Genomic DNA, 22,454 nt, shown 5'->3' with positions numbered 1-22,454 from the left:
GCATGCACTGTGGTGGCAGGACAGGTAGCTTTCATCCTTCTAAGTTGGGAACTGCTGATTGAGAGCCCAGTGTCTGTTATTCTTAAAGTGTATTAGTTCTGGTTTAAGCACTTGGGCTTCAGGCCAGTTATTTTACATTAAGAAGGTTCGTGGTCTGCACTCTTGTGGGAGAAGAGGCTGGACTCTGCCCTTCTGAGCTGGGAATTTCTAGTTAAAGGTTTATAGTGCCTGAATATTTGAACTGTATCTTACTGAAATTGGTACACCTGGTTTGCTGTAGCATAGACTAGATCCAGGCCTGCTGAATCTAGCTTTGTTTATATGCTTGTTGTTTGTTTGCTTGTTATTTCCTGGAACACTAATTCCACCTAATACGCTTCTCAGTGCTTCTGTGGATCACTAGTGATATCTGCATTGCTTACTGTACTTATTTCCTTGTTTCACTTGAAAGAAAGTTACTGTTTGTCGTTTTTGCATTTAAGTTACCTGTAACACATTGCACTTAAGTTACCTGGCACTTGCTCACTAAAGCAATTATATAAGTCAGCACTAAAAATTAAAAGCACTACACCCTCACTCCCCACTGGCCCTTGTTTTCAATTATAAAGGAATTCCCAATATTATTCTAGCATGTCCAAAGGTCAGTTGTCAATCTCCTCTCCGGTCCAGCTGGTGAATCTCGGAATCTTGAGGCAATGTTACAACTGCCTCATGTACACAGACAACCCTCTCCTCCTCCCAACAAATTCCAACACATGTGAGAGATGCAACCATATAGCCAAACTGGAGGCTAAGCTCTCTCAACTCAGTACTGGCATAACCAGTCAGGAGGAGAAGGAAACCACACTCACTACAATTCCAGTCTCACATAGACCTACCATGACAGCAAACCAAACACATAATCACACAAAAACATACTCGGAGGCTCTAAATAAAGATCTGCCTAAGCAGCAGAGACCACCAAAGCAGACCCCCAAGCAACCGCTACCCCAAAACAAAACACGTGCAACACATATCTCACAAAGCCAGTGTGCCAAACAGTCACAGCCCTTACGACTAAACAACACACCTGATACACTTGTAATAGGTGACTCTATCGTCAGGCACACTGACGTCCCGCTCACCAGGCTGAACAAGGAGAGGGTCACGGTGAGCAGCCTGTCGGGCGCTAGGATCCGCCACATAACACAAGCACTCAGGTCACTCCAAGGCAAGTACAAATATGACTCAGTCATTGTCCATGCTGGTGTAAATGACCTGAGATGTACCTCCCTGGACTACATGAAAAGAGACATAGAGGAGCTCTCTGAGCATGTAGCCCAGGCCGGTATGACCCTGACCTTGAGTAGCATCTTACCCTCACCAAGAATGATGCCACAATATGAAGACAAGATGATCAATTTCAACAATTGGCTTAAGTACTGGTGTCATTCAAAGGGGATCCAATGCCTGTCAGCTTGGGATGATATGCTCAACAAGCCACGATGCTTCGCTAGGGACGGCTTGCACCTGTCACCCCTGGGCTTTCGGATATTGGCAAAGGCTCTTGCTACCCCCATAGTGCCTTTTTTAGGCAAGGCTCAAAAGACAAACCCACCCCCATAGGTATCACAAGGGATAAGAAACTAAGAGTAATGCTACTCAATGCCAGAAGTCTAAACCTCAAGATGCATGCACTCGAAACTCTCCTTAGCATGGAGAACATCGATATCTGTGCAGTAACAGAAACCTGGTTCAGGGCTCACGAGAGCACCCCAGCACTACCAGGTTATACCTCATACCATGCTTTTCGGCCCCAAAACTTGGACCAAACCACAAAAGGAGGGGGAGTATCAATATTCATCAAAGATACCACACCTCCAAGTGGGTGGCAAAGCACGAAGCATCAGAGACTATCCATGTGCAACTAACAGTGGGTTAAACTGCCTTCCAGTTTATAGCCTGCTACAGACCACCCTCCTAAACCCAGGAACCCCACTCGGCCTTCCTGAGAACACTGGAAAATATGAAGGTCTCTCCAAACACCATTATATTGGGTGACTTCAACTACCCAAACATAGACTGGGAGCATTACTCTAGCTCCAATACCCTAGCCCAAAGGTTCCTAGAATTTATAAACTCAAATGCTATGGAACAACTTGTTACCACTCCCACAAGAGGGGAAAACATACTGGACCTGATCATCACCAACATGGGGACTCTATGCTCCAGACCAGAAGTGTATCCCTCACTGGTAAGATCAGACCATAAACTAATCTCACTGGATACTCACATCCCGACCCCACCCCCTGCCCAGAAAACCACAGTGAAATACTTCTCTAAAGCAAATTTCACACTCCTCAAAACCAAGGTGGAATCCTTCAAAGCCCCCGGGCCTGTGGAAAATACGGCCCAGACCACAGAATCCTTTATAAACACATTCTATGAACACCTTCAGGAATGCATGGATCATGCGATCTCAAAAAAAAACAAGACCCAATCCTCCAAAGGCAGACGTCCTGTCTGGTGGACCCCAGCCATAAACAAACTATACAATAGAAGGAGGAAACTACTAAATGATAGAGCAAAATCCCAAAAAGGGAAGGCAACACTGATCAGTATTAGCAAAATACTAAGGGCACTCATAAAATTGTCTAAGACCAGCTTCGAGAGAAAAATTGCACAGGACACTAAGGATAATCACAAGGCTTTCTTTAGTTATGTTAGGAACCTGGGTGGTAATTCCCAGATATGCTCAGAATTAGTCCAAAATGACAAAAAATACACCGAACCCACAGACATTGCCAACATTCTAGCTGACAGGTTCAGCGCAAACTCCCCCCCCCACCAAAAGGGCAAATATCTATCCCAGCAGAGTGCTGCCCCCCTGACATCTCAGATGCTCAGGTAAGAGCCGCCCTCTCCAAAGCAAAAAACACAGCATCAATGGGACCAGACGGTGTCCCGGGCTGCATCCTACATGAACTTCAAGAAGAGCTAAACCCAAACATAAAACTACTGTTCAATCTCAGCCTTACTACAGGATATGTGCCCAAAGAGTGGCGTACAGCAACAGTGGTCCCTCACCATAAAGGTGGTGCCTCAACAGATCCTGGAAACTATCGCCCGATAAGCCTGACTAGCTTGGTCTGCAAAGCTATGGAAAGGATCATCATGGACCTCATAAATAAAGATATTGGGGACCTACAGACACTGGATCCTACCCAGTTCGGCTTTGTTAAGGGCAGATCCTGCCTCTTAAACCTGGTTGATTTCTTTGAAACAGTCACCAAGGCCATTGACAAGGGGAAGGTGGTCCACACAGCCTACCTGGACCTCGCAAAAGCCTTCGATACAATACCCCACTTGGGCATTATAGATAAGCTCACCAGCTTAAATATAAACCCCTATGTCACTAGATGGATTGCAAACTGGCTCAAGGACAGAACCCACATGGTTAGAATTGCTGGAGCCATGTCAGACTCCAAACCAGTTACAAGTGGTGTCCCACAAGGCTCAGTCCTGGGACCTCTCTTGTTCGGTATATATTTCTCGGAGGTACAGGCCAACACGGAAGGACTGTGGCTGACCAAGTTCGCAGATGACTGCAAACTGGGCGCCATAATCAACTCTCCAGCCGACACAAGCATCCTCCAAAAGGGCCTCATAGAAACAGACAACCGGTGCCAGAGCCATGGCCTCAAGCTAAATGCCAAAAAGTGTATAGTCATCCCCTTTGGCAAAACAAAGTGCCCACAAATTACCACATAGGTGGTAATCCATTAAGTACAGAAGAAGTAATTAGGGACCTGGGGACCCAAGTTGATAGCAATCTCTCATTTGACAACCACGTGGCCAAAGTGGTTAGAAAAACATTTTATATAGCCCACCTAATCATGAAGGGATTCACATCTAGATCAGGGAGGTCATCGTGCCTCTTTACTCATCCCTCATCAGGCCCATATTTGAGTACAATGCCCCTTTTGGGATGTACCTTACCAGACACCTGCAGCAACTGGAAAGACCCCAAAAGTACCTCACCAAGAGGATCAAAGGGCTCAAACAGATGCCATATGCTGCCCGGTTAAAGAAACTCCAGCTCTACTCAGTGGCATACCGCCTGCTCAGAGGCGATCTGTGTCTGACGTATAAAGCCATGTCCAACCCGGAATTAATGGACATGCTGCACCTCAGAAAATCCAAATCCCATCAAGCTACGCGCTCAAGAGACTTGAACCTCAGCACTGAAATAAATAGGACATGCTGGAGGGACAGATTCATAACCCAGAGGCTCCCTTCACTCTGGAATAAAATCCCAGTCCACGTTAGGCAGAGTCCCTCATTGACTCTCTTCAAGAGGAATCTTGATGAGTGGATGGGAGATCGTAGGTTTACCCCGGGTATCACTTCTGTGTCACTGTTAGACAGAGGCACAGTATACTAACCTCGAAAAAGGGCATAGCAAAATAAATTTAAAATGGGTGGCGAAAGCCAAACACATTCTGGCTAGGCTTATAAATGCCCTAGGGCAGATAGCCTAGTATGAACCTATGAACCTATGAGGTCTGAGATTTGGGTTGTGTCAATTACTTTTAAGAGCCTCAGCATATATGGGTCAGTGAGTTTGTCCTGTAGTGTTTGTGGCAGATATGTTGTAGTGCTGTGTGTTTCTGACAACCTGTTAGTATTTTTAGTGGCTGTATGTGACAGTCTTGCATCTGGAGACAGTGTTTAATTACATCTCTCACATACTGTATCTGATTGTTTGAGAAGTAGGTGGTTGTCAGTAAATGTGACATGATTTCAACATAATCTCAGGATGCTTATTTCTAACAAGCTGGCTACAGAGTCAATAGGAAAGTTTAAATCCATGGTTTCAGTTGGGTTATGAATACAGTGTAATATTAATCATGCAACAATGTGCTCAGGAAATTTCTGGGGTAGTTTTATAGGAAATTTGAGATTCTAAGCCCTGTGTCATAAGCGGGCACTACTGACAACCACTACATGATGAGTGGCATAATACAAATACAACGACTTTAGACAGGCAGAGAAACTGACTAAGCAGACAAAATAGCCCAATGGCCCATCACAAAAACACACTTGAGGCTTTCATCTGTGATTCCGAAAACTAAGAACAAAACCATGCTACCATCTATAGACATATCCCTTTTTAATGTAAAATCCTACAACAGTGAACTCAAAGTTTAGAAACTACAACAAGAAAAAAATTAACCAGGAAAAACCTCTTTTAAAAAAAATTGGCTACAGTGCAGAAAATCAGCAGCTAAGATCAATGAAATACAGTGGCACTTTGCAATGATAAAGCACAGAGTTGCAATAAGTAACTTGGCAATACAGCAGCACATCTAAATAATTCATAAAAATGCAAAATATATATGCTAGGGTGGCACTGGATTGAAACAAAACTCTTGAGTAATCAGTGGTAATGACTTTATGCAGCTTAACTTTACTTTTGGTAAAAACTGCATCATGTAGTAAATCAAAATACGCATAGAGCTGTGAGTCTAACTACAAGTCTGTGGTGCCAGACCAGGCATAAATGTATCAAAATAAAAGAAACTGTAAGTGCTGCTTAAATATGTAATAAAACTCAAAAAATGTATGAACCAGAGGCTTACTCAACCTTGAACAGTCTAAGGGGAGTGACTTGCCAGTTTGATCTGTCAGTGCCCAGAAAAACGATCAGAGAAGATGAAACTTGGAGGAGGTTCAAAGGCCAAATATACACTAGGGGTGGGCAGCACAAAATTCTCCCTCACTCTTAGTGATTTTTAATGACCACAAGCTCTAGAAAACTCACACAGTTGCCCAAAACTGGAAGTCTGAAAAGTGACTAAAGCACAGTTAATGTAATGCTGATTAATCCACTTAAGAAAACTGAAAAAATAACAATGCAAACTCTAGAAATGCAGAAAAGTGAGAGAACCCACTAAAAATGGATTTAAATAACCTAGGCACAGCACAGAAACCACTTGAAAAAGCATAGCAACAGTAATTACCTTCCATTAATGGCTGAAACTACTGGTTAAAGAAAGAAACAGTAGGATACAAAACAGGAAACACAAATTGATTTAAATGTAAGATAAGTAAAATATTCTAAGGCTGGTATTCACAGTCATTTATGCACGTGCAGTTAGGCATTTCAAGACGTGTTTGAATGAGAGTTGCTGAGCTGTGATCAATAAAGGCCATTTCCACCAATGCACAATGACCTGGAATGTGCTTATGTAAATGTGCCAATAATTAGATGGAAATGAGGACTGATATAAATCATTGTATGCTAATGAAGTATGGTTTACACTATTTGCAATTCATAGCAAACTTTTCTGCTTTTCCGCTCTGGTCAAATATGCATTATGTAAAGGGAAGCGTTGTCAAATCTATCAGAGTTGCATTCAGTGAAAATGCTTTCAATTGCTGTGAGCGTTGCTTTTTCTAGGCTTGAGTTGCTTGTCTTGGCTGGGTCAAAACTGCTTGTGCCCAGCTGCACTCGCTGGCTAAGAAGGCTAAAATATAAGCGAGGGATTACTCATAACTTTGATGATCAGGAAATCCTTGACAGTTTCAGATTGGACAGTGTTATTATAAGGGTCTTCAAGAGCAAGTTTGACCCCCAGAGGGACACTGGAGGAATGCATAGACGTATTCCTGTGGACACCAAAATATGTATAGCCCTCACTATACTTGCTCCAGGGACCTTCCAGAGACTGACTGCAGACATGCTGGGGATCTCACAGGCTTCTGGCTTGAGGAAACTGCAACATTTCCTTGTTATACTCTCGGCATGTGTAGATCAGTACATCTATTTCCCGGTGTCACTTCATGGCCAAGCCAGGACTATGTGTGCCTTTTATGGGCTGACATATTTCCCTGAAGTACTTAGTGCAATAGATTGCACCCATGCTGCAATTAGGAGCCCTCCTGGTCAATAGCAGGAGAGGTACCGAAATAGGAAGGGCTACCATTTCATGAATTGCCAGGTAGTGTATAATGCATGGGGGTACATCACCAATGTGTCTGTCCATCATCCTGGCAGTACACATGATTCCCACATCTGTCACACTAGCTAACTCTACTGCTTCTTCCTGCATGGTAGGATGCCAAGTGGTCACCATGTTGGTAAGTGCAATTTTTTTTTTTAATATGGTATTTAAGAATATACTGGAAGTGAATTCTAACAAAGATAAAGCAGTTTTAAGAACTATGCACATGAAAGCATGTGGGTGTTGTAAATATCATAGGTTTATTCATGAAGGACCCTACAATGTGGTTGCTGGTTATGATAGAACCTTGTCTTGTATCAGTAGATGTCACTGTGATACTTCAGGAATGCTGTACCTTGCTACATGTAATTCCTCCGAGGCATTTTATGTGAGTAAAAACAAATAGGAAGTTGAAGGAGAGAATAAGAGAGCACTTGTATGATATGAAAAAGAACAGGTCTACCAATGCTCTCAAAAGACACAGAACATTATGTGACAGTTTCAAGAAATTTACATTTATTATTATTGATAGAGTTGTCAGTTTTGATAGGGGTGGCAATTTTGAGATATTATTAGAGCTTAAAGAGTTGGTTTGGCAATTAAGGCTTAATATCTTAGTTTCTCCTGGAATGATCATGTATCTGTTATGAGTATCTTAAAAATGAGAGCTAATATTTTTTGAATTAGGTATCATAGGGGACATATATTTAATGCAAATTCAGCAGTACAGTGGCAAAATGTCTTAGTATAAGTAAGTTTACAATAATATAACTTTAATAGGCTGCATTTATTTATTTAAAGTTTTAGTATGTATTCATCTATTTATTTAAGCAGTTGAAGTATCTAAAGTTTATAGATCACATATGTTAGATGTTTGGATTTACATTTTTTTTATAGATGTTAAATTTGATTAATTATTCCTAACTCAGTCCTGTGATTGGTGAATGACATTTATATAAACCAACTTTTTTAAATTTAATAATTACTCTGATGAAGTTGTGCATTAGGCCCGCTGACCAGAGTTCTGCTGTGGCAACCCCTAACCGGGAAAAGCCGAAAGACGCAAACAAACTCTGATGAAGTTCTATAAAACAGGTGGACAAAAGCACTTAGTCTTTTTAACTATTGCATGGAATAAATACATTTTTATTATTAAACATTCAGCAGGAACTCCTTCATGTTATTGGGTTCACCATGTGTTGTGTGTGTAGTGTTACATTCATTGATGGTGTACCTACTAGTTTTACAGGGATAAAATGCATATATATATATACAACCCCCCCTGCAAAAAAAAAAAAAAAGAATCATACATATCTCCTATTGACAGGCCTGGTAATGATGCAACTGATTTGAAACAGGGGCTACCATAAGATCTGTAAGGTGACTTAGTCCAATGTCATGACTTCTATGATGCAGGTGGTCCTGCTGTCACTCACCTGATACTGCTGCATGTCCATGATCATGGCCGTGAATATGAGGTTCTGCTAGGTGTAGATGACTGTTGATATGGTCTTTGTGAAATGTGTTTTGATTGTTCACTTCAGCTACTGACATTACTGTCCTTAGAAGCAATGGTATTATAATGTGATCTCCATGTGTCCTGACAATACCCCATCCTCTGCCCTTGCAAGACTGACTCCAGCTTAACTCTGGTATGCCCTGAATAGTGTATGAATGGAGGTGGCCACTAATGCTTAGTGTGCCACCATACTAAGCATTAGTGTGATCATGGCAATATTCCTAATCTCTGGTATTTTGAAGTAATGCTGGCAATCACCACTCGTATCCCGGAGGACTCTGACCATTTCCAGCTGACTCTCTGTGATAGTACTCTGAGCCATAACAATGTCATGGCACATTTCCTGTTGGGCAGCCAATGCTTTATGTGTTTCCTGAGTTAGTTGTAAGAAATTCCTGTGCCTGGCTCCCATTTGTAAAGGTGACATTGTGGCCTCTGAATATCTGCCATGATCCTCATTGTGTTCTTCTGGGTTTGGAAATACTGGTGTAGAGGTGCAGGGGTTTGGATATGGGGTTTGGAGATACTGGTGTAGTAGTGCAGGGATTTGGAGATACTGGTGTAGAGGTGTAGGGGTGCTTCTCCAGAACAACCATGAATGCAATGTCAAGTTGTTCTTGACTTTGAATTGCACTGTCACTTTCTGTAGAGTTACTGGCATGACGTGTGGAGAGAGAACCTGCCATTAAACATAGGGACTGCCTTACACTTCCCTCAGGCTCTCCCATAAATATAACTATGCTATCATCATCATCATAATCATCAACAACAGCAGTAGCAACACCCATTCTGATGCTGACATCATACATACATACATACATACATACATACATACATACATACATACAAATACTTCAAGCACAGGCATTAATGCCCTTCTAGCTTGCCAATATACCAAAACACTTGTTCCCATAATAAATGTCCAGGCTGTTCTTAAAAACATCTAAACTTGTGCTTGCTTTTATGTAATTTGGTAGTCTATTCCATGCATCAGCTGCTCTCTCAGAGAACCAATTAGTGCACTCTTCATTCCTATAGAATCTTCTACAAAGGTTGTCGGATGAGTCTCTACTACTTTTTGATAACCCCAAAAATTCCCAGAGATAATTATCTCTAAATGTCCTATATACCAGAATAAGGTCTCCTCTTAAATATCTGTAAGAGACACTGTACAAGTTCAGATATTTTAGTCTTTCAAAATAACTTAAATTTTCACATCCATGGATGCCCTTGGTATATTTCTGCTGTACTCTTTCCCGTTTACTCCTGCTTGTTCTCTTATAAGGTTTCCATATTGTTATTCCATGCTCATGCTTGGGTTTAATGTAATTAACAAACAATGACTTCATCATTTCTGATTTCCTACACTTTATAAAATTTCTTATATAACCTATAGGTCTATAACTATCATTAATTGATTGATATGATTAGAAAAACTCAAAGCTGGATCTACTCATATACCCAGGTCCTTAACTGAATCTACAGTTTCAATCACTGTGTGCTGTATTAAATATTTTCCTTTCAATTTATGTCACCCAAATCTCATATGCTTAGTTTTGGATGCATTTATCAGCATATTATTTTCCTGTGCCCAAATGGTCAATTTAGTCAAGTTCTTTTGCAGACATGCCCTATTTGAAACACATGTAATCAGTTTACCCAATATCAGGTAATCTGCATGCAGACTGTAGAATACCTAAGATGAAAGAGATAGGTCTAAACGATACAATCTAAAGAAGTAAGGGCCCTGTACGACACCCTGACTGTAAGCAAGAATTTCAGCTGTCCAAATGCTGCATGATACTTCCCATGTCCTATTTGTAAACCATGCAGCTATCCATCTTATAAATATTAAACCAGTACCTAGTTGTTGTAATTTTTTGATCAGTGTTTTGTGTTTGACCCTGTCAAATGCTGAAGCTACATCTATATTAATCACAAAGCAGCACAGTTTTTCATTCAGAGCTGTTATTATATTGTTATAGAACATCATGTTACAGGTAGTGATAGATCTGCTTTCAACATATGCATGCTAATGTATGGTTTCAAGTCCCAGTCTTTCCAGTTCTGGAAATAACATCCAATATTAACTTTTCCATTAATTTTCCACAACATGAAAGTAGACTTAAGGGTCTGTATGACTCTGGGTTTGTCCTACTCCCCTTTCCCTTAAAGACAGGTTTAATAAGTGACTATCTCCATTCTTGTGTAATCTCCCCATATTTATATGACCTAGTAAATAATAGATATAATGGCACTACAAGTTCTTGCTGAAGTATTGTCAAGTCATTATTACTAATAGCATCTCCTCTTAGTTCTTTTTTTGGATCCAATTTGCATGGTTCGTTTTCAGTATAATCTAATTTGATTCCAGTATCTCAGGTTACCTGGATATCACTTGAACAACTTATCACCTCCTTCATGGAGTAAAACTGTTTTGCATGAGATTTTGTATATCTGTAATCTATTGTGTCTGAAAATACATTTTAGAATCAACATAAAGTTTATCAGTTTGTATGTCTTTACTCCTTCCACATCTTACATATCTATAAAATGTTTTCCTATTATGCTCAATATCTTTATATAAATTTTCTTCAATTTTTTCTTGATCTTCTCTCACATTATACTTAAACTTATTGTGATAGTTGAATTGTTTGTTTCTCTAGTGGACTCTGAAAACATATTACAAAACACTAATAATAGTAATAATACAACACCATAGAGCACATTATGCTTACAGGGGGTTTAGTGGGACACATGCCATGCACACTGCCTTCATTTTCATTATTTGCTGATGTACAAGGCTCACCTAATAATAATGAATTGTGACATACTTAATTTTATAATTCCCTGTCAGCATTCAATTCTCTCTATTTAACTGTATGTTACTAATTTTAAACCAACCTTCATGAACAAATAAGTGTTGCTGGTGCTGCAGGCATTGGTTAAATGGAGACATGCCCACAATATCATCTAATTATTTCATAGTCATCCCCACAGATGGACACACAGTATTCATCATCTGGCATTAACTGAATAACATTTGAGCCCCTCCCCAGTGGTATAGGAAATTGCATTCTGCCTGACCTTGCTTCTAGCACATCCTATCATATCATGTGCCCTTTTCTTGCACTGTGCAAATGTTAGGTTTCTGCCTCCAACTGCATTGATTTCAACAACTACTTGACTCCCGGCCCCATTCCTCTCAGCTTGTTTGGGCCTCCTTTACCAAAAAGAAATTTCCCATATGTCCTAAGTGCTACTAGGAGGACATGATTTTCCTCATTGCTGAAGTTAACCTTTCTGTGCTTTGATCTCTTATTCTCCATCAGTACAACATGTAAAATAACCCCAAAAAAAGTGTTTGTGTGTGTGTGTGTGTGTGTGTGTGTGTGTTGGGGGGGGGGGGTATTGTCAGAAAGTGTGACAGTAGTGTTTGGATGTAATCACCTATTAAAGTACAAACTACTGGCCATCTATTCCTGCCACCCACCGTAACTGTTGCTTAACGCAAACAAATATGAGTACCTAATAGAAATCTCAGTATATCCATGCAAATTATAATATATGTTAACTACAATTCATTTAATCACTTTTGTCACAAAAAATATTTTTGCCCTATGCTTTGTCATTGTCATGTACTGCTAACGTTGCAATTTGTCTCCTCACTGTCACTAAACAAAACATCAGATTCATCACATCTGTTCATGTTCTTAGCACAGTGAAATATCTATAGTAAATTAATGCATTTATACCCATGTATGCAAAATCTGTAAAGTATACCTCCATTGCTCATGTCAATGCAACGTCCTAATATATTTACTGCCTATCTCTGGTATTTGTCAATTAACATGAAGATGCTCAACTTACTAGCAAAAATGTAAGGCCATTTACATGTGTTGTATGCAAATTAGGCTAATTTATATGCAGTTCTAGGAGTTGTAGCAATATGCAAATATGATCCAATGTATATAAGCAAATTTCAGCATTTTGACAATTGTGAACGTGTCCAATATTACATGAACTTAAGAAAGAAAGACATGAGCTCACTGCATTCATTTTTGAAGTCCACAGCACTCTGCAGCTATCCCAAGCTTTCCAAGAGAATGCCCCAAAAGCCCTAGACTAGCCAAAATAAGAGTGTAGTTAGAAAAAATTGAGTCATCTAAATGTCAGGTTTGCAGCAGTCTGAAGCTTAATCCCTGCTCATCCAACATGTGTGTCACACCCTAGCAACTCAAACAAATCATAAAGTCACAAAAGTAAAAAAGAAATCACATAGATATTGACATCCCCCCACTCAAAAAAAAATTCTATTGTACTGCATGACACATACGGATGATCGGTTAAAGATCAAACAAATTTTACCAATAAGCATTATTAAGGCAACGTATTAACAATATATTTAATGTTTTATAACAAGTGAACTGGAAAGGTAAGTGTTCTCCTTTAAGAAAAATCAGTGTGTGAAAAAGCAGTTTTGGTTACTCCAAACTTGCCACTAATATCAATACCTGTTGCAATGCCCATGCTAGCTAAAAGGGTTTGGTTTAGATGATGTCACATCCCTCACCATACTTTCCTCATTCTTGTTTTGGGTCTTCAAAAGGTGGCCGTTCCTGTGAAGGCAGAACTCCACGCTCCTAGCTGGTTTCATAGAGGGACCTTGATCGTGCTTTACTTTTTGCATGACTCGTACCTGGAGAAGATCGAAGCATGCACGAGAAATACCACCTGGAAAAAAATTGATATCTGGCATGAGTTGGGTGACTACCTATCAACCCTGACCGGTATAATCCACTCTGGCCAATAATGTCATCACAGGTATGGCGACTTGCAAAAGCAAGGGGTTGACCAGCTGGCCAAGTGGGCAGTTCAGGTTGTGGTAAAAAGGCCAGAGTTTTATAATAAGCAAAATATCTGGCTTGTTATCTGAATCATTAAAAAAAAAGGTTAACAAATTTGTAAAAATACAGGTATTTGCAAACACAGTTCTGTGTAACTGAAAATATTACTTGTGCTGCTATTATGAAATGCATAGGAAATCGCGAGCATGTTTTTAATCATACATACATCTTTTGAACAAAGGAGAATATTAGTAATGTGTTAACATACTATAATAATAATAATAATAATAATAAATAGAAATGTCACATAAGCGTATTAAAATAATCTACATATGTAACTCTGTAAAATATGTACTAGGTTACAGGTATTAGCAATGGTGACTGGATTTATAAAGGTATGAAATAAAAATTACAATTACATATTTATAATTCATTACCATTGCAAGAAAAGGATTATAATAATTACATTAGATGAAGCTTGTTTTGTATAGCCCATAGAAATACAACTGAAATAGTTGATTAACACAGCTGTTTGTTCAATAGTATTTATAAATGCACATACAACGTGTCTGAAATCTCACACCAAATCCTAGTTAGACTGCAGATTCATGGAGGTGGGCGAGAATTGTTAAGGGGATGACCAGCACAAATATTTCTGAGAACATGTTGTTTTACTCCAATATTACCTATTAAATCAGACACATTTCTGCAGAATAGGAAATACACACTTCTGTGAATTGTTACATTTCTGTATTTCAGAAGAAAAAATTGCAACAGCGCGTGGGGCAAATGCACGGCTCACCAATCACGAAATATACAGCAAAAAACACAGAGCCAGCATACAGTGTCCAAATGGAATTGTAATGAATATTAAATCATTACAAAAAAGCAACAAACCGGTTTCGGCAGGAAAAACACAGCCTTCACCAGTGTTGGTTACATACATAGTGGTGACCAAGGTTTATATACACACACATATAAAATCATTATTGATTAATTAAATTCAATCAAAGGTTTTCATTAAGACCAGGTGGGAATAATCCCCCTAGTTTAATTATCCACTTTTTTTCTTTAGTATTGAGAATGGAGTGTAATCCAGTTTTATTGTGCTTACTGCCAACTATTTTATCAATAATAATAAAGGTGAATTTAGCAGAAGCATGTGCTAAGTGGTGTTTGTATAAGGCATTATTTTGCCTTTTGTTCTTGATGTTGCTGATATGTTCAGAAATCCTGATTTTAAGTGGTCTGGATGTTTGTCCTACATAAAATGAGCCACAATGACAGGTGGCTAAATAGATGACCCAGTCGGTGCTGCAGTTTGCAAAAAACCTCAGATCATAAACTACTGGGCAATTTCTGCTTGAAAATTGTTTGGACTTATTAATCTTGTCGCAGTTGATGCAGTGTCCACAAGGGTAGCACCCTGTCAAGGGTTCCCCTGTCAGTGTTGTTTGGATGGAGTTGGGATCCTTGTGCCTGTACCCATGTTTAAAATGATTGAAAAAGGAACCCAAATTCTTTCCCTTCCGAAAGGAAAAAAGACATTTATCTGGTATGAGACTGGTTATGTCTGGGTCATATTTGAGGATATTCCAATGTCTATGCACACTATCTATCAGATGGTTGGAGTTCCTAGCATAAATGGTCGTGAATCTTAAGATAGGATCTTTGTTCCGTTCATGCTTGTTGTATTTTAACATTTCTGTATTTGTCATTTAGTTATAGAGTGCACAGTGTTACATGTATTTTGAAAAAAAAATTGGACACATTTCAAATTTATTTTCTTCTTGAATAAAACAGAATATTGGCACAATATTGTACTAACTCATACAGATATGCATGTACATGAGAAAATGAAAAAGAAAACAAAAAGGAATTATTGCTTAGACAGGAGTAAAGACATAGATATATTTATACGTATTAGAAATTGAAATACAGCTAACCTTGATTTGCCTCCGCTGTTTTATCCATAGCTGAGGAAGAAATTAGATCTAATAGCTAGCAGCAACAGAGAAGAAAAGAGGTGTTGGTGGAATCTTCTGCTAAGTATAACACATGATCAAAAGAATATTTTTGTCTTACTAGTTTGTAATATGTATGTAAAGCTTACAATACATGATTGAAATCATTACACTAATGTAAAAATAAAAGTGAAAGAAGCACTGTTTTGCAGCCGTTTTCTGTATTGCTCAGAAGGAAAATATTGTTATAGCTTTGCAGATATAAGAAACGCAACTGAAGACATAACAGTTGGAGTTGTTTATTAGTACGATTACATGCAATAATTACGAAGTATTTTTAGCACTGTATTCAATGTATTGCAAGTGCATAAACTGATAGAAACACACACCCCTTCAAGAAGTCAAAAGCCCTTGCCATTTGAATCCATCAGAAGTATGCATAATCACTACTCATATTCTTCCCAGGTACAAAAGCACATCCCGAATCACTATCCCAGCTGTATGCAGAAGTAATTCTATACACAAGTTTTACTTCAATAAAGATTTCACTGTAGTATTTCAATAGTGTATGAAGTTGTCGCCTCCAGCAACAGGTTCTCCAGTTCGATCCTCGGCTGGGGTGCCCTCTGTGTGGAGTCTGCATGTCCTCCCTTTGGTTGTGTGAGTTTTCTCCAGGTGCTCTGGGTTCCTCCCACATCCCAAAGACATGCTGTAGGTGGATTGGATACTCTAAGTTGGCTATAGGTGTGAGCACATGCGTGTGTGCCTTCCGTGGAAGGTTGGGTGCCGGGCTAGCAACTCGACACCGTAAAACTCCACTGCCAGTCCTGAGCAGACAGGTGATCTGCTGTGGCAACCCCTAACTGGGAAAAGCCGAAAGAAAAAGAAAAAGATTTCAATACTGTATGAAATAGCATGCAAACAGTGCTGTGTGGATTTATTGTGCTTTTTCTGTTTTGATTCTCTCCCCAACATGTTTCTCTGTTTTTCTTATTTTATTTATATATCTCTATCTCATTTATTGTTTTATTCCCCTTCTATTTATTTTTCCTTTTTTTACAGGTTCAAATTCCACAGGAGCAGACTACACAGCTACCTCCCAGGCAAGGGACAGATCACCCTCTGTTTTTCCACGGATGTCGTCACAGGGTCAAAGTGGAGGCATCAGTCCTGAAGACACTATGATATGTGGCAACCATAAAAGTGTGACAGAAATAGGGCTTTGCAGTTTGGTTGAGGACATACTAGTGGGGGTAATGGACAGGAGAATTCAGTCAGGTGAAGCCTCTCTTCATCTTGTAGAAGGCATGCTGTCCCAGTTGGTGCAAGCTCTTGCACCAACCCAGGCTCCTACCCCCACAACATCTGAGTCTTCTACTGCAACACCATCTGGCAGTTGCCATGTTTGAGGTTCTGTGGACTGGGATTCCAGATGACCCTTCCTGAGCCCTTCTTCCCTTACCCTTCCTACTTCTTCTCTTCCCTTTTTCCCATTCCTTTTCTTTTTAAAAAATCCCTCTTAAGTGCTGTGCAGTCTGCAGTTTCCTAAAACATTTTGAGTGTGACTACACTCAGCCACACTTGCCTGCAATATGCAAAAAAGCAAACAGCAGCACTTACTTTCTATTTCACATTGTCTTTACTAGTAATTTATTCTGCACAGAAAATCCCCATTTCATAAAATATTTCAAAAATGTTCCTTTTATTTTTTACAGCATTCTTTATCTCTTCCTTTAATAACTTGCCATTTATGCACCAAATCATTTTTCCATTACCATATTATACCTTTTTATTTTCATCACTTTCTTTAAACAGTAGCTTCCATAACTTAACTTTATGTGCATATATTTCCTTTCCATCATTTCCTGACTACCAACTCTCCCCCTTTCAGTTTTCTATAGGTCTTCATATTGCACATATAATATTTTCCTGTGGGTGGCTTGTGGTACGGGCTGCTGGGCTGCAGACCCCAGCCTCCAGCTAAAAAGAAAAAAAAAAATAGAAATTTGCTAACTTAGAAAGTCAACAAAAAAGTAAATGCAAAAAAGTGCATTATTATCTCCTTTGGCAAAGTGGAATTCCCTGCTAATTACAATACTGAAGGCACTTCTCAAGTTCAAACCTAGTGGTGCAAGATTTAGGAACACAGGTTGATAGCAATTTGAATGTTGACCACCAAGTTTCCATAATGGTAAGGAAAGTCTTCTGCATTAAACATCTCATAAGTAAGGCCATATCATCCAGGTCTAAGGATGTTATAACTCCACTGTACATGACCCTCATCAGACTATAAGTAGAGGACATTGATTCCTTTTGCATGTATCTCACCAGACACCTGCAGCAGCTGGAGAGACCACAGAGGTTTCTCAACAAGAAAATACAGGGCCTCCAAACCATGACCTACATGGATAGACTGAAAGCCTGTCACTGTACTCTGTATCTTATACTCTGCTGACAGGTGACTTGTGCCTAACCTATAGGGCAGTCTTCGACCTTGCCCTGATGGAAATATTGTACATCTGCAAGACAAATGGCACAAGAATCACTTGCTCTAGGGATCTTTACCTAGCCTGTGACATAGACCATGCCGGAAAGATAGCTACATCTCCCAGAGATTGCTGACCCTATTGAATAAACTTCCAAGCAGAGCTCCCCACTGACCCTATTTAAGCGCAACCTAGACAAATGGATGGGAGGCTGCAGATTCACACTGAGAGTAGCACTTGTGCCCCTCATGGACAAGGGTAGTCAGTGTTGATCATAGACTCACAATGTGAATTATGTCCATCTAACCAAGGAAAATTGTGGCATCTTGTGATTAACATGGCTATGCTTGTAAGGGCTCTAGGGCTGCTAGCCTAATAACCTCCTAAGAATCTATCTTCTTCTTCTTTCAGCTGCTCCTGTTAGGGGTCGCCACAGCAGATCAACTGTTTCCATTTCTTCCTGCCCTCTGCATCTTGCTCTGTCACACCAACCATCTGCATGTCTTCTCTCACCACAGCCATAAACTTTATCTTAGGCCTCCCTCTTTTCCTGTTACCTGGCAGCTTCATCCTTAGCATCTTTACCCAATATACTCTGCATCCCTCCTCAGCACATGTCCAAACCAATGTAATCTTGCCTCTCTGGCTTTGTCTCCAAACCTTCCAACCTGAGCTGACCCTCTAATATACTTATTCCTAATCCTGTCCATTCTCATCACACCCAGTGCAAATATTAACATCTTCATCTCTGCCACGTCAAGCTCTGGCTCCTGCCTTTTTGTCAATGCCACTGTCTCCAACCCATATAACATAGCTGGTCTCACTACCCTCTTGTAGACCTTCCCTTTCACTCTTACTGGTACTCGTCTGTCACAAATCACTCCTGACACTCTTCTCCACCCACTCCATCCTGCCTGTACTCTCTTCTTCACCTCTCTTCCACACTCACCATTACTCTGAACTGGGGATCCCAAGTACTTAAACTCATCCACCTTTGCTACCTCTACTCCCTGCATCCTCACCATTCCTCTGTCCTCCCTCTCATTCATACACATATAGTCTGTCTTAGTCCTGCTGACCTTCATTCCTCTTCTCTCTAGAGCATATCTCCACCTCTCCAGGGTCTCCTCCACCTGTTCCCTACTCTCACCACAGATCACAATATCATCTGCAAACATCATAGTCCAATAGTCCATGGGGACTCCTGTCTGATCTCGTCTGTCAACCTGTCCATCACCACTGCAAATAAGAAAGAGCTCAGAGCTGATCCTTGATGTAATCCCACCTCCACCTTAAACAAATCTGTCACTCCCACCGCAGACCTCACCACTGTCACACTACCCTTGTACATATCCTGTACCACTCTTACATACGTCTCTGACACTCCCGACTTCCTCATGGAATACCACAACTTCTCTCTAGGCACACTGTCATATGCTTTCTCTAAATCCACAAAGACACAATGCAACTCCTTCTGACCTTCTCTGTACTTCTCCATCAACACTCTCAGAGCAAACATCGCATCTGTAGTGCTCTTTCCTGGCATGAAACCATACTGCTGATCATTAATCACCATCTCCCTTCTTATCCTAGCTTCGACTACTCTTTCCCATAACTTCATGCTGTGACTGATCAGTTTAATCCCTCTGTAGTTACTACAGCTCTGCACATCACCCCTATTCTTAAAAATCGGTACCAAAACACTTTTTCTCCATTCCTCAGGCATCCTCTCACTTTCCAAGATTTCATTAAACAATCTGGTTAAAAACTCCACTGCCATTTCACCTAAACACCTCCATGCTTCCACAGGTATGTCATCTGGACCACCAGCCTTTCCGTTCTTCATCCTCTACATAGCTATCCTTACTTCCTCCTTGCTAATCCACTGCACTTCATGATTCACTATCCACACATCATACAACCTTCTCTCCCTCTCATTCTCTTCATTCATCAACCCCTCAAAGTACTCTATCCATCTGCTCAACACACTCTCCTCTCTTGTGAGTACATTTCCCTCATTATCCTTTATCACCCTTACCTGCTGCACATCTTTACTATCTCGGTCCCTCTGTCTAGCCAATCAGTACAGGTCCTTTTCTCCCTCCTTAGTGTCCAAGCTTTTATACAACTCTTCATACGCCTTATCCTTAGCTTTCACCACCTCTCTCTTTGCCATGCACCTCATGTCCTTATACTCTTGTCTACTTTCTTCATCTCTTTGAAAATCCCACTTCTTCGCCAACCTCTTTCTCTGTATACTCTCCTGTACTTCTTCATTCCACAACCAGGTCTCCTTGCCCTCCTTCCTCTTTCCAGATGTCACACCAATCACCTCTCTAGCCATCTCTCTTACTAGCTCTGTTGTAGTTACCCAGCTATTCGGTAACTTCACTGACACCCAGTGCCTGTCTTAACTCTTCCCTGAACATCACCTCACAATTACCCTTTTTCAGTTTTCACCATTTGATCCTTGGTGTTGCCCTCACACTCATCCTCCCTTTCTTGATCACCACTGTCATCCTACAAACCACCATCCTATGCTGACTAAATACACTTTCCCCTGCCACCACTTTACAGTCTCCAATCTCCTTCAGACTGTATGAATCTATGAACCTGTAAATTAAAAATAATAGTTGACTTTCTGTTGTGTTCTGAGGAGATTTAGAAAAAACAATCTTTCTTACAATTGCCAGGTTGTTTTGAAAACACTCTGGTATTACACTTCACAATCATCAGGTTCCATTGGCAGCATTCAATAGAGACAGAAGTGTCATCCGGTGAGTGACTCACCAAACTGGTCCATGATGCAGTAGGGAGCCCTTCCTAATGTATCAAACTGTGAAGCCTTGGACTATGAATACCACCCATATTTACCATTTGTTTTACCATTAGAAGCATTTCATTCATCTCTCTTCCTTTCACACTAAAAACCCATCCCATATAACTTATTCCAATTCTTTTTTGCATTACTTTCATAAAAACAATATAATCTGTATTTCCTAGTATAAATGGCCTCCAATTTGTATAACTTGTTTTCATAAAAATAGTCATCCCACTATTCGTCTCTTCTTTATTCCTCCTCTAACCACTTATTCAATATTTTAATGGACACTCTTTTTTAACTTTAGCCACTCATTCCTGGTGCTAAACCGACCTTTCCTTCCCATATAGTTTCAATTATTGCATTTTAATTTTCTGTTATAAATGTTTCTTAATATTCCCAAATATCATTTTCATCATCAAAATTTTCTTCACTTTGCTTCACCTTTTTCATATATTCAAATTACAAATTTTCAAGCACCTCCATATGCTTGTTTTGTTTAAATCTTATATTATCTTTTTTGTGTAATACTGCATCCATCTTCCCTTTCTTATTTACGTTCCTTAAAAGGAGAAACTTCCTCTTTTCCCTTTATAAATATTTTTTTCTATGAAAGTTTGCCTTTACTTTCTATTTTTTCATAGAATTTTTATTTCTATTTCTCATATTCTATCGCTACAATTTATTATCTCTTTTGCATACCTTTTCATAATGTCTTTATATTCTATCTTATCTTTCATTTTCATTTTGTTCTGTACATCTAAAAAAACGTTTTTATGCTTTTCCTTATACACCAACATATCCAATTTTCATATCACACTGCCATTACCCCATGTTGTTCAATTATTTTCTATGTTCTTCCTTCATTTAATCATTTTGCTACCATCGTTACTTAACCTTTCTATTTATTTTCCTTCCTTATCTCTTTCTCACCCCCTTTTCAGCCCATACTCCTCTGTGATCTGAAAATGTAACCATTTCTATCCCATCACTCCCTTTGTATATTTTGAACATATCACATAATCAATATCAGTTTTTATAAATTTCTCTTCTTTATGTCAAATCCCTACTTTTCCTATTTTTCAGCCCTCTACATTTTATTTCATCACCATAATGTACTTTGTTATTTTTCCTCTTGTCTTCCTTAAATTGCAATTAAAGTCTCCCACCATAATTATTGAGATATTTACCACTGCATATGTATCTCATCAAATTCCTTGCAGGCATATCTGTATATGTATATATCACTATTATTGTGATACATCTTTCCCTTTTTGATATCACATATTACCACCCACCCAAGTACTACTACTACTGTCACATCGCATATTTTTATTAGCTTACTGTTTATCAGAATCCCTGTTGCTGAGCATATCTCATTTCTCACTGAGAGATGCAATGGGTCTGACTGGAGAGTTGAAAGAGGTCTGAATGGAAAGATGAAGTCAACAAGAAAATTGGAATAGTATTACTGTATTGCTGGAACTAAATTCATCCTCATGCCTTAGTGAGTACCCTCATGTGATGGACCCTGTTTTTATAATACCTCACCAATATGACACACACACACATACATATATATGTATATATATATATATATATATATATATATATATATATATATATAAAATATATTTTATATATCATGGAGAAAGGTAGGGTGAAAAAAAAACATAGGATAAAAAAGTGCCCACTCCTGGAGTAAACATTGGTGCCAGGACTGAAAAAAGTGGCATAGAATTCCCAGGACATGGAAACATTTGCACCACAGGGTTATGGCAGGCTCAGGGAGGAAGTTGGCTCCACTGTGGCTGAAGGAAGTAATCCACAG

The sequence above is a fragment of the Protopterus annectens genome, chromosome 2.part0 (genome assembly GCF_019279795.1).
Source record: "Protopterus annectens isolate FY-2018-M chromosome 2.part0, PAN1.0, whole genome shotgun sequence".
NCBI classification, from domain to species: Eukaryota; Metazoa; Chordata; order Ceratodontiformes; family Protopteridae; genus Protopterus; species Protopterus annectens.
Note: the sequence above shows the minus strand (reverse complement) of the source record.